We start from the raw sequence: 12,887 nt of genomic DNA on the forward strand, positions 1-12,887 counted from the left end.
GATGTGTTCAGATACAGCTCGTTTTGGTATAAAACAGCTTGTTTCGTTGTTTTAAGCAAGAATACATGCTTTTCGCGCAGTTATAGAAGAAAAAGTTTTGACGCGTATCAGAGGAACACTTGTAAAACCGATGTGTTGTGATTTAGCTCGTTTCGGTCTAAAACAGCTTGTTTCGCTGTATGAAGCACGAATACATGCTTTTCGCGTAGTTATAAGAGAAAAAGTTTAGACGCGTATCAGAGGAATACTTGTAAAACCGATGTGTTGTGATTTAGCTCGTTTCGGTCTAAAACAGCTTGTTTCGTTGTATTAAGCAAGAATACATGCTTTTCGCGCAGTTATAAGAGAAAAAGTTTTGAAGCGTATCAGAGGAACACTTGTAAAACCGATGTGTTGTGATTTAGCTCGTTTCGGTCTAAAACAGCTTGTTTCGCTGTATTAAGCAAGAATACATGCTTTTCGCGCAGTTATAAGAGAAAACATTTTGACGCGTGTCACAGGGACACTTGTAAAATGATGTGTTGTGATTTAGCTCGTTTCAGTCTAAAACAGCTTGTTTCGTTGTATTAAGCAGGAATACATGCTTTTCGCGCAGTTATAAGAGAAAAAGTTTTAAAGGCGTGTCACAGGGACACTTGTAAAACCGATGTGTTCAGATTTACCTCGTTTCGGTCTAAAACAGCTTGTTTCGTTGGACTAAGCACGAATACATGCTTTTCGCGCAGTTATAAGAGAAAAAAGTTTTGAGTATCACGTCGATACTTGTAAATCCGATGTGTTCAGATACAGCTCGTTTTGGTATAAAACAGCTTGTTTCGTTGTTTTAAGCAAGAATACATGCTTTTCGCGCAGTTATAGAAGAAAAGTTTTGACGCGTATCAGAGGAACACTTGTAAAACCGATGTGTTGTGATTTAGCTCGTTTCGGTCTAAAACCGCTTGTTTCGCTGTATTAAGCAAGAATACATGCTTTTCGCGCAGTTATAAGAGAAAAAATTTTGACGCGTGTCACAGGGACACTTGTAAAACCGATGTGTTGTAATTTAGCTCGTTTCGGTCTAAAACAGCTTGTTTCGTTGTATTAAGCACGAATACATGCTTTTCGCGCAGTTATAAGAGAAAAAGTTTTGACGCGTATCAGAGGAACACTTGTAAAACCGATGCGTGGTGATTTAGCTCGTTTCGGTCTAAAACAGCTTGTTTCGTCGTATTAAGCACGAATACATGCTTTTCGCGCAGTTATAAGAGAAAAAGTTTAGACGCGTATCAGAGGAATACTTGTAAAACCGATGTGTTGTGATTTAGCTCGTTTCGGTCTAAAACAGCTTGTTTCGTTGTATTAAGCAAGAATACATGCTTTTCGCGCAGTTATAAGAGAAAAAGTTTTGACGCGTATCAGAGGAACACTTGTAAAACCGATGTCTTGTGATTTAGCTCGTTTCGGTCTAAAACAGCTTGTTTCGCTGTATTAAGCAAGAATACATGCTTTTCGCGCAGTTATAAGAGAAAAAGTTTTGACGCGTATTAGAGAGACACTTGTAAAACCGATGTGTTGTGATTTAGCTCGTTTCGGTCCAAAACAGCTTGTTTCGGTGTATTAAGCACGAATACATGCTTTTCGCGCAGTTATAAGAGAAAAAGTTTTGACGCGTATCAGAGGAACACTTGTAAAACCGATTTGTGGTGATTTAGCTCGTTTCGGTCTAAAACAGCTTGTTTCGTTGTATTAAGCAAGAATACATGCTTTTCGCGCGGTTATAAGAGAAAAAGTTTTGACGCGTATCAGAGGAACACTTGTAAAACCGATGTGTTGTGATTTAGCTCGTTTCGGTCTAAAACAGCTTGTTTCGCTGTATTAAGCAAGAATACATGCTTTTCGCGCAGTTATAAGAGAAAAAGTTTAGACGCGTGTCACAGGGACACTTGTAAAACCGATGTGTTCAGACTTAGCTAGTTTCGGTCTAAAACAGCTTGTTTCGCTGTATTAAGCAAGAATACATGCTTTTCGCGCAGTTATAAGAGAAAAAGTTTTGACGCGTGTCACAGGGACACTTGTAAAACCGATGTGTTCAGATTTACCTCGTTTCGGTCTAAAACAGCTTGTTTCGTTGTATTAAGCACGAATACATGCTTTTCGCGCAGTTATAAGAGAAAAAGTTTTAAAGGCATGTCACAGGGACACTTGTAAAACCGATGTGTTCAGATTTACCTCGTTTCGGTCTAAAACAGCCTGTTTCGTTGTATTAAGCACGAATACATGCTTTTCGCGCAGTTATAAGAGAAAAAGTTTTAAAGGCATGTCACAGGGACACTTGTAAAACCGATGTTTTCAGATTTACCTCGTTTCGGTCTGAAACAGCTTGTTTCGTTGGACTAAGCACGAATACATGCTTTTCGCGCAGTTATAAGAGAAAAAGTTTTGACGCGTATCAGAGGAACACTTGTAAAACCGGTGTGTTGTGATTTAGCTCGTTTCGGTCTAAACAGCTAGTTTCGCTGTATTAAGCAAGAATACATGCTTTTCGCGCAGTTATAAGAGAAAAAGTTTTGACGCGTATCAGAGGAACACTTGTAAAACCGATGTGTTTTGATTAAGCTCGTTTCGGTCTAAAACAGCTTGTTTCGTTGTATTAAGCAAGAATACATGCTTTTCGCGTAGTTATACGAGAAAAAGTTTTGACGCGTATCAGAGGAACACTTGTAAAACCGATGTGTGGTCATTTAGCTCGTTTCGGTCTAAAACAGCTTGTTTCGTTGTATTAAGCACGAATACATGCTTTTCGCGCAGTTATAAGAGAAAAAGTTTTGACGCGTATCAGAGGAACACTTGTAAAACCGATGTGTGGTGATTTAGCTCGTTTCGGTCTAAAACAGCTAGTTTCGCTGCATTAAGCAAGAATACATGCTTTTCGCGCAGTTATAAGAGAAAAAGTTTTGACGCGTGTCACAGGGACACTTGTAAAACCGATGTGTTCAGATTTAGCTCGTTTCGGTCTAAAACAGCTTGTTTCGTCGTATTAAGCACGAATACAGGCTTTTCGCGCAGTTATAAGAGAAAAAGTTTTGACGCGTGTCACAGGGACACTTGTAAAACCGATGTGTTCAGATTTAGCTCGTTTCGGTCTAAAACAGCTTGTTTCGTCGTATTAAGCACGAATACATGCTTTTCGCGCAGTTATAAGAGAAAAAGTTTAGACGCGTATCAGAGGAATACTTGTAAAACCGATGTGTTGTGATTTAGCTCGTTTCGGTCTAAAACAGCTTGTTTCGTTGTATTAAGCAAGAATACATGCTTTTCGCGCAGTTATAAGAGAAAAAGTTTTGACGCGTATCAGAGGAACACTTGTAAAACCGATGTGTTGTGATTTAGCTCGTTTCGGTCTAAAACAGCTTGTTTCGCTGTATTAAGCAAGAATACATGCTTTTCGCGCTGTTATAAGAGAAAAAATTTTGACGCGTGTCACAGGGACACTTGTAAAACCGATGTGTTCAGACTTAGCTAGTTTCGGTCTAAAACAGCTTTCGTTGATTTAAGCACAAATACATGCTTTACGCGCAGTTATAGAAGAAAAAGTTTCGACGCGTATTAGAGAGACACTTGTAAAACCGATGTGTTGTGATTTAGCTCGTTTCGGTCTAAAACAGCTTGTTTCGTCGTATTAAGCACGAATACAGGCTTTTCGCGCAGTTATAAGAGAAAAAGTTTTGACGCGTGTCACAGGGACACTTGTAAAACCGATGTGTTCAGATTTAGCTCGTTTCGGTCTAAAACAGCTTGTTTCGTCGTATTAAGCACGAATACATGCTTTTCGCGCAGTTATAAGAGAAAAAGTTTAGACGCGTATCAGAGGAATACTTGTAAAACCGATGTGTTGTGATTTAGCTCGTTTCGGTCTAAAACAGCTTGTTTCGTTGTATTAAGCAAGAATACATGCTTTTCGCGCAGTTATAAGAGAAAAAGTTTTGACGCGTATCAGAGGAACACTTGTAAAACCGATGTGTTGTGATTTAGCTCGTTTCGGTCTAAAACAGCTTGTTTCGCTGTATTAAGCAAGAATACATGCTTTTCGCGCTGTTATAAGAGAAAAAATTTTGACGCGTGTCACAGGGACACTTGTAAAACCGATGTGTTCAGACTTAGCTAGTTTCGGTCTAAAACAGCTTTCGTTGATTTAAGCACAAATACATGCTTTACGCGCAGTTATAGAAGAAAAAGTTTCGACGCGTATTAGAGAGACACTTGTAAAACCGATGTGTTGTGATTTAGCTCGTTTCGGTCTAAAACAGCTTGTTTCGCTGTATTAAGCAAGAATACATGCTTTTCGCGCAGTTATAAGAGAAAAAATTTTGACGCGTGTCACAGGGACACTTGTAAAACCGATGTGTTGTAATTTAGCTCGTTTCGGTCTAAAACAGCTTGTTTCGTTGTATTAAGCACGAATACATGCTTTTCGCGCAGTTATAAGAGAAAAAGTTTTAAAGGCGTGTCACAGGGACACTTGTAAAACCGATGTGTTCAGATTTACCTCGTTTCGGTCTAAAACAGCTTGTTTCGTTGGACTAAGCACGAATACATGCTTTTCGCGCAGTTATAAGAGAAAAAAGTTTTGACGAGTATCACGTGGATACTAGTAAAACCGATGTGTTCAGATACAGCTCGTTTTGGTATAAAACAGCTTGTTTCGTTGTTTTAAGCAAGAATACATGCTTTTCGCGCAGTTATAGAAGAAAAAGTTTTGACGCGTATCAGAGGAACACTTGTAAAACCGATGTGTTGTGATTTAGCTCGTTTCGGTCTAAAACAGCTTGTTTCGTTGTATTAAGCACGAATACATGCTTTTCGCGTAGTTATAAGAGAAAAAGTTTAGACGCGTATCAGAGGAATACTTGTAAAACCGATGTGTTGTGATTTAGCTCGTTTCGGTCTAAAACAGCTTGTTTCGTTGTATTAAGCAAGAATACATGCTTTTCGCGCAGTTATAAGAGAAAAAGTTTTGACGCGTATCAGAGGAACACTTGTAAAACCGATGTGTTGTGATTTAGCTCGTTTCGGTCTAAAACAGCTTGTTTCGCTGTATTAAGCAAGAATACATGCTTTTCGCGCAGTTATAAGAGAAAAAATTTTGACGCGTGTCACAGGGACACTTGTAAAACCGATGTGTTGTGATTTAGCTCGTTTCAGTCTAAAACAGCTTGTTTCGCTGTATTAAGCAGGAATACATGCTTTTCGCGCAGTTATAAGAGAAAAAGTTTTAAAGGCGTGTCACTGGGACACTTGTAAAACCGATGTGTTCAGATTTACCTCGTTTCGGTCTAAAACAGCTTGTTTCGTTGGACTAAGCACGAATACATGCTTTTCGCGCAGTTATAAGAGAAAAAGTTTAGACGCGTATCAGAGGAATACTTGTAAAACCGATGTGTTGTGATTTAGCTCGTTTCGGTCTAAAACAGCTTGTTTCGCTGTATTAAGCAGGAATACATGCTTTTCGCGCAGTTATAAGAGAAAAAGTATTAAAGGCGTGTCACAGGGACACTTGTAAAACCGATGTGTTCAGATTTACCTCGTTTCGGTCTAAAACAGCTTGTTTCGTTGGACTAAGCACGAATACATGCTTTTCGCGCAGTTATAAGAGAAAAAAGTTTTGACGAGTATCACGTGGATACTTGTAAAACCGATGTGTTCAGATACAGCTCGTTTTGGTATAAAACAGCTTGTTTCGTTGTTTTAAGCAAGAATACATGCTTTTCGCGCAGTTATAGAAGAAAAAGTTTTGACGCGTATCAGAGGAACACTTGTAAAACCGATGTGTTGTGATTTAGCTCGTTTCGGTCTAAAACAGCTTGTTTCGCTGTATGAAGCACGAATACGTGCTTTTCGCGTAGTTATAAGAGAAAAAGTTTAGACGCGTATCAGAGGAATACTTGTAAAACCGATGTGTTGTGATTTAGCTCGTTTCGGTCTAAAACAGCTTGTTTCGTTGTATTAAGCAAGAATACATGCTTTTCGCGCAGTTATAAGAGAAAAAGTTTTGACGCGTATCAGAGGAACACTTGTAAAACCGATGTGTTGTGATTTAGCTCGTTTCGGTCTAAAACAGCTTGTTTCGCTGTATTAAGCAAGAATACATGCTTTTCGTGCAGTTATAAGAGAAAACATTTTGACGCGTGTCACAGGGACACTTGTAAAATGATGTGTTGTGATTTAGCTCGTTTCAGTCTAAAACAGCTTGTTTCGTTGTATTAAGCAGGAATACATGCTTTTCGCGCAGTTATAAGAGAAAAAGTTTTAAAGGCGTGTCACAGGGACACTTGTAAAACCGATGCGTTCAGATTTACCTCGTTTCGGTCTAAAACAGCTTGTTTCGTTGAACTAAGCACGAATACATGCTTTTCGCGCAGTTATAAGAGAAAAAAGTTTTGACGAGTATCACGTGGATACTTGTAAATCCGATGTGTTCAGATACAGCTCGTTTTGGTATAAAACAGCTTGTTTCGTTGTTTTAAGCAAGAATACATGCTTTTCGCGCAGTTATAGAAGAAAAGTTTTGACGCGTATCAGAGGAACACTTGTAAAACCGATGTGTTGTGATTTAGCTCGTTTCGGTCTAAAACCGCTTGTTTCGCTGTATTAAGCAAGAATACATGCTTTTCGCGCAGTTATAAGAGAAAAAATTTTGACGCGTGTCACAGGGACACTTTTAAAACCGATGTGTTGTAATTTAGCTCGTTTCGGTCTAAAACAGCTTGTTTCGTTGTATTAAGCACGAATACATGCTTTTCGCGCAGTTATAAGAGAAAAAGTTTTGACGCGTATCAGAGGAACACTTGTAAAACCGATGCGTGGTGATTTAGCTCGTTTCGGTCTAAAACAGCTTGTTTCGTCGTATTAAGCACGAATACATGCTTTTCGCGCAGTTATAAGAGAAAAAGTTTAGACGCGTATCAGAGGAATACTTGTAAAACCGATGTGTTGTGATTTAGCTCGTTTCGGTCTAAAACAGCTTGTTTCGTTGTATTAAGCAAGAATACATGCTTTTCGCGCAGTTATAAGAGAAAAAGTTTTGACGCGTATCAGAGGAACACTTGTAAAACCGATGTGTTGTGATTTAGCTCGTTTCGGTCTAAAACAGCTTGTTTCGCTGTATTAAGCAAGAATACATGCTTTTCGCGCAGTTATAAGAGAAAAAGTTTTGACGCGTATTAGAGAGACACTTGTAAAACCGATGTGTTGTGATTTAGCTCGTTTCGGTCCAAAACAGCTTGTTTCGGTGTATTAAGCACGAATACATGCTTTTCGCGCAGTTATAAGAGAAAAAGTTTTGACGCGTATCAGAGGAACACTTGTAAAACCGATTTGTGGTGATTTAGCTCGTTTCGGTCTAAAACAGCTTGTTTCGTTGTATTAAGCAAGAATACATGCTTTTCGCGCAGTTATAAGAGAAAACGTTTTGACGCGTATCAGAGGAACACTTGTAAAACCGATGTGTTGTGATTTAGCTCGTTTCGGTCTAAAACAGCTTGTTTCGCTGTATTAAGCAAGAATACATGCTTTTCGCGCAGTTATGAGAGAAAAAGTTTAGACGCGTGTCACAGGGACACTTGTAAAACCGATGTGTTCAGACTTAGCTAGTTTCGGTCTAAAACAGCTTGTTTCGCTGTATTAAGCAAGAATACATGCTTTTCGCGCAGTTATAAGAGAAAAAGTTTTGACGCGTGTCACAGGGACACTTGTAAAACCGATGTGTTCAGATTTACCTCGTTTCGGTCTAAAACAGCTTGTTTCGTTGTATTAAGCACGAATACATGCTTTTCGCGCAGTTATAAGAGAAAAAGTTTTAAAGGCATGTCACAGGGACACTTGTAAAACCGATGTGTTCAGATTTACCTCGTTTCGGTCTAAAACAGCCTGTTTCGTTGTATTAAGCACGAATACATGCTTTTCGCGCAGTTACAAGAGAAAAAGTTTTAAAGGCATGTCACAGGGACACTTGTAAAACCGATGTTTTCAGATTTACCTCGTTTCGGTCTAAAACAGCTTGTTTCGTTGGACTAAGCACGAATACATGCTTTTCGCGCAGTTATAAGAGAAAAAGTTTTGACGCGTATCAGAGGAACACTTGTAAAACCGGTGTGTTGTGATTTAGCTCGTTTCGGTCTAAACAGCTAGTTTCGCTGTATTAAGCAAGAATACATGCTTTTCGCGCAGTTATAAGAGAAAAAGTTTTGACGCGTATCAGAGGAACACTTGTAAAACCGATGTGTTTTGATTAAGCTCGTTTCGGTCTAAAACAGCTTGTTTCGTAGTATTAAGCAAGAATACATGCTTTTCGCGTAGTTATACGAGAAAAAGTTTTGACGCGTATTAGAGGAACACTTGTAAAACCGATGTGTGGTCATTTAGCTCGTTTCGGTCTAAAACAGCTTGTTTCGTTGTATTAAGCACGAATACATGCTTTTCGCGCAGTTATAAGAGAAAAAGTTTTGACGCGTATCAGAGGAACACTTGTAAAACCGATGTGTGGTGATTTAGCTCGTTTCGGTCTAAAACAGCTAGTTTCGCTGCATTAAGCAAGAATACATGCTTTTCGCGCAGTTATAAGAGAAAAAGTTTTGACGCGTGTCACAGGGACACTTGTAAAACCGATGTGTTCAGATTAGCTCGTTTCGGTCTAAAACAGCTTGTTTCGTCGTATTAAGCACGAATACAGGCTTTTCGCGCAATTATAAGCAGAAAAAGTTTTGACGCGTGTCACAGGGACACTTGTAAAACCGATGTGTTCAGATTTAGCTCGTTTCGGTCTAAAACAGCTTGTTTCGTCGTATTAAGCACGAATACATGCTTTTCGCGCAGTTATAAGAGAAAAGTTTAGACGCGTATCAGATCAACACTTGTAAAACCGATGTGTTTTGATTAAGCTCGTTTCGGTCTAAAACAGCTTGTTTCGTTGTATTAAGCAAGAATACATGCTTTTCGCGCAGTTATAAGAGAAAAAGTTTTGACGCGTATTAGAGAGACACTTGTAAAACCGATGTGTTGTGATTTAGCTCGTTTCGGTCCAAAACAGCTTGTTTCGTTGTATTAAGCACGAATACATGCTTTTCGCGCAGTTATAAGAGAAAAAGTTTTGACGCGTATCAGAGGAACACTTGTAAAACCGATGCGTGGTGATTTAGCTCGTTTCGGTCTAAAACAGCTTGTTTCGTCGTATTAAGCACGAATACATGCTTTTCGCGCAGTTATAAGAGAAAAAGTTTAGACGCGTATCAGAGGAATACTTGTAAAACCGATGTGTTGTGATTTAGCTCGTTTCGGTCTAAAACAGCTTGTTTCGTTGTATTAAGCAAGAATACATGCTTTTCGCGCAGTTATAAGAGAAAATGTTTTGACGCGTATCAGAGGAACACTTGTAAAACCGATGTGTTGTGATTTAGCTCGTTTCGGTCTAAAACAGCTTGTTTCGCTGTATTAAGCAAGAATACATGCTTTTCGCGCAGTTATAAGAGAAAAAGTTTTGACGCGTATTAGAGAGACACCTGTAAAACCGATGTGTTGTGATTTAGCTCGTTTCGGTCCAAAACAGCTTGTTTCGGTGTATTAAGCACGAATACATGCTTTTCGCGCAGTTATAAGAGAAAAAGTTTTGACGCGTATCAGAGGAACACTTGTAAAACCGATTTGTGGTGATTTAGCTCGTTTCGGTCTAAAACAGCTTGTTTCGTTGTATTAAGCAAGAATACATGCTTTTCGCGCAGTTATAAGAGAAAACGTTTTGACGCGTATCAGAGGAACACTTGTAAAACCGATGTGTTGTGATTTAGCTCGTTTCGGTCTAAAACAGCTTGTTTCGCTGTATTAAGCAAGAATACATGCTTTTCGCGCAGTTATAAGAGAAAAAGTTTAGACGCCTGTCACAGGGACACTTGTAAAAACCGATGTGTTCAGACTTAGCTAGTTTCGGTCTAAAACAGCTTGTTTCGCTGTATTAAGCAAGAATACATGCTTTTCGCGCAGTTATAAGAGAAAAAGTTTTGACGCGTGTCACAGGGACACTTGTAAAACCGATGTGTTCAGATTTACCTCGTTTCGGTCTAAAACAGCTTGTTTCGTTGTATTAAGCACGAATACATGCTTTTCGCGCAGTTATAAGAGAAAAAGTTTTAAAGGCATGTCACAGGGACACTTGTAAAACCGATGTGTTCAGATTTACCTCGTTTCGGTCTAAAACAGCCTGTTTCGTTGTATTAAGCACGAATACATGCTTTTCGCGCAGTTACAAGAGAAAAAGTTTTAAAGGCATGTCACAGGGACACTTGTAAAACCGATGTTTTCAGATTTACCTCGTTTCGGTCTAAAACAGCTTGTTTGGTTGGACTAAGCACGAATACATGCTTTTCGCGCAGTTATAAGAGAAAAAGTTTTGACGCGTATCAGAGGAACACTTGTAAAACCGGTGTGTTGTGATTTAGCTCGTTTCGGTCTAAACAGCTAGTTTCGCTGTATTAAGCAAGAATACATGCTTTTCGCGCAGTTATAAGAGAAAAAGTTTTGACGCGTATCAGAGGAACACTTGTAAAACCGATGTGTTTTGATTAAGCTCGTTTCGGTCTAAAACAGCTTGTTTCGTTGTATTAAGCAAGAATACATGCTTTTCGCGTAGTTATACGAGAAAAAGTTTTGACGCGTATCAGAGGAACACTTGTAAAACCGATGTGTGGTCATTTAGCTCGTTTCGGTCTAAAACAGCTTGTTTCGTTGTATTAAGCACGAATACATGCTTTTCGCGCAGTTATAAGAGAAAAAGTTTTGACGCGTATCAGAGGAACACTTGTAAAACCGATGTGTGGTGATTTAGCTCGTTTCGGTCTAAAACAGCTAGTTTCGCTGCATTAAGCAAGAATACATGCTTTTCGCGCAGTTATAAGAGAAAAAGTTTTGACGCGTGTCACAGGGACACTTGTAAAACCGATGTGTTCAGATTTAGCTCGTTTCGGTCTAAAACAGCTTGTTTCGTCGTATTAAGCACGAATACAGGCTTTTCGCGCAATTATAAGAGAAAAAGTTTTGACGCGTGTCACAGGGACACTTGTAAAACCGATGTGTTCAGATTTAGCTCGTTTCGGTCTAAAACAGCTTGTTTCGTCGTATTAAGCACGAATACATGCTTTTCGCGCAGTTATAAGAGAAAAGTTTAGACGCGTATCAGATCAACACTTGTAAAACCGATGTGTTTTGATTAAGCTCGTTTCGGTCTAAAACAGCTTGTTTCGTTGTATTAAGCAAGAATACATGCTTTTCGCGCAGTTATAAGAGAAAAAGTTTTGACGCGTATTAGAGAGACACTTGTAAAACCGATGTGTTGTGATTTAGCTCGTTTCGGTCCAAAACAGCTTGTTTCGGTGTATTAAGCACGAATACATGCTTTTCGCGCAGTTATAAGAGAAAAAGTTTTGACGCGTATCAGAGGAACACTTGTAAAACCGATGTGTGGTGATTTAGCTCGTTTCGGTCTAAAACAGCTTGTTTCGTCGTATTAAGCACGAATACATGCTTTTCGCGCAGTTATAAGAGAAAAAGTTTAGACGCGTATCAGAGGAATACTTGTAAAACCGATGTGTTGTGATTTAGCTCGTTTCGGTCTAAAACAGCTTGTTTCGCTGTATTAAGCAGGAATACATGCTTTTCGCGCAGTTATAAGAGAAAAAGTTTTAAAGGCGTGTCACAGGGACACTTGTAAAACCGATGTGTTCAGATTTACCTCGTTTCGGTCTAAAACAGCTTGTTTCGTTGGACTAAGCACGAATACATGCTTTTCGCGCAGTTATAAGAGAAAAAAGTTTTGACGAGTATCACGTGGATACTTGTAAAACCGATGTGTTCAGATACAGCTCGTTTTGGTATAAAACAGCTTGTTTCGTTGTTTTAAGCAAGAATACATGCTTTTCGCGCAGTTATAGAAGAAAAAGTTTTGACGCGTATCAGAGGAACACTTGTAAAACCGATGTGTTGTGATTTAGCTCGTTTCGGTCTAAAACAGCTTGTTTCGCTGTATTAAGCACGAATACATGCTTTTCGCGTAGTTATAAGAGAAAAAGTTTAGACGCGTATCAGAGGAATACTTGTAAAACCGATGTGTTGTGATTTAGCTCGTTTCGGTCTAAAACAGCTTGTTTCGTTGTATTAAGCAAGAATACATGCTTTTCGCGCAGTTATAAGAGAAAAAGTTTTGACGCGTATCAGAGGAACACTTGTAAAACCGATGTGTTGTGATTTAGCTCGTTTCGGTCTAAAACAGCTTGTTTCGCTGTATTAAGCAAGAATACATGCTTTTCGCGCAGTTATAAGAGAAAAAAATTTTGACGCGTGTCACAGGGACACTTGTAAAACCGATGTGTTGTGATTTAGCTCGTTTCAGTCTAAAACAACTTGTTTCGCTGTATTAAGCAGGAATACATGCTTTTCGCGCAGTTATAAGAGAAAAAGTTTTAAAGGCGTGTCACAGGGACACTTGTAAAACCGATGTGTTCAGATTTACCTCGTTTCGGTCTAAAACAGCTTGTTTCGTTGGACTAAGCACGAATACATGCTTTTCGCGCAGTTATAAGAGAAAAAAGTTTTGACGAGTATCACGTGGATACTTGTAAATCCGATGTGTTCAGATACAGCTCGTTTTGGTATAAAACAGCTTGTTTCGTTGTTTTAAGCAAGAATACATGCTTTTCGCGCAATTATAGAAGAAAAGTTTTGACGCGTATCAGAGGAACACTTGTAAAACCGATGTGTTGTGATTTAGCTCGTTTCGGTCTAAAACCGCTTGTTTCGCTGTATTAAGCAAGAATACATGCTTTTCGCGCAGTTATAAGAGAAAAAATTTTGACGCGTGTCACAGG

Source organism: Amblyomma americanum, chromosome 11 (assembly GCF_052857255.1).
Source record: "Amblyomma americanum isolate KBUSLIRL-KWMA chromosome 11, ASM5285725v1, whole genome shotgun sequence".
Taxonomy (NCBI): domain Eukaryota; kingdom Metazoa; phylum Arthropoda; class Arachnida; order Ixodida; family Ixodidae; genus Amblyomma; species Amblyomma americanum.